We start from the raw sequence: 676 nt of genomic DNA, 5'->3' as shown, positions 1-676 counted from the left end.
ATGTTCTTTACATACAACCAGCTTACGCCAAATCCTCCAAATCTTTTGGCCCAACAAGATTTCCAAAGCAGATCTTTTACGGAAATGTAGACAAGAGGACATGACCACCATAATAACAAGGAGAAGATGGAGATGGATTGGACTTGTTCTGAGAAGAGAACCAGACTCTATTGTAAAGACTGCCCTCCATTGGACACCTGAAGGACATCGCAAGAGGGGCAGACCCAAGGTGACCTGGAGACGCACAGTAAAATCTGAAATGAAGTCCTGGAACCATTCGTGGGGGACGTTGACCAAGAAGACCCAAAATAGACAGAGCTGGGGATCCTTTGTTGCTGCCCTAAACGCCAGATGGCGTAATGGGTAGTAAGTAAGTAAGTAGATATTGCAACATTACGCAGGCAACGTGTGGGCGCGCATTGTCTTGCTGGAATGTGTGCCTACGTCTAGATTTATATTGGTAGAAACTGTGTATACATCAATGGGTTTGAAAGAAGGGAATCAAGTATATCTGGAGAACATTCTGGTACTTGTGGGCGTCGACCGAAGCGTTGACAATGTACTGCTAAGTTCTATGGTTGGAAGATATTGTGCCCCACACCATCACACTGCCACCTCCCCATCTGTCTGTTTCATGCATCCATAGCCTGTTAGTCTCTCTCTCTCTCTCTCTCTC

This window comes from Aplysia californica, unplaced genomic scaffold (assembly GCF_000002075.1).
Source record: "Aplysia californica isolate F4 #8 unplaced genomic scaffold, AplCal3.0 scaffold01837, whole genome shotgun sequence".
Lineage (NCBI taxonomy): Eukaryota > Metazoa > Mollusca > Gastropoda > Aplysiida > Aplysiidae > Aplysia > Aplysia californica.
This window is presented reverse-complemented; position numbering follows the sequence as displayed.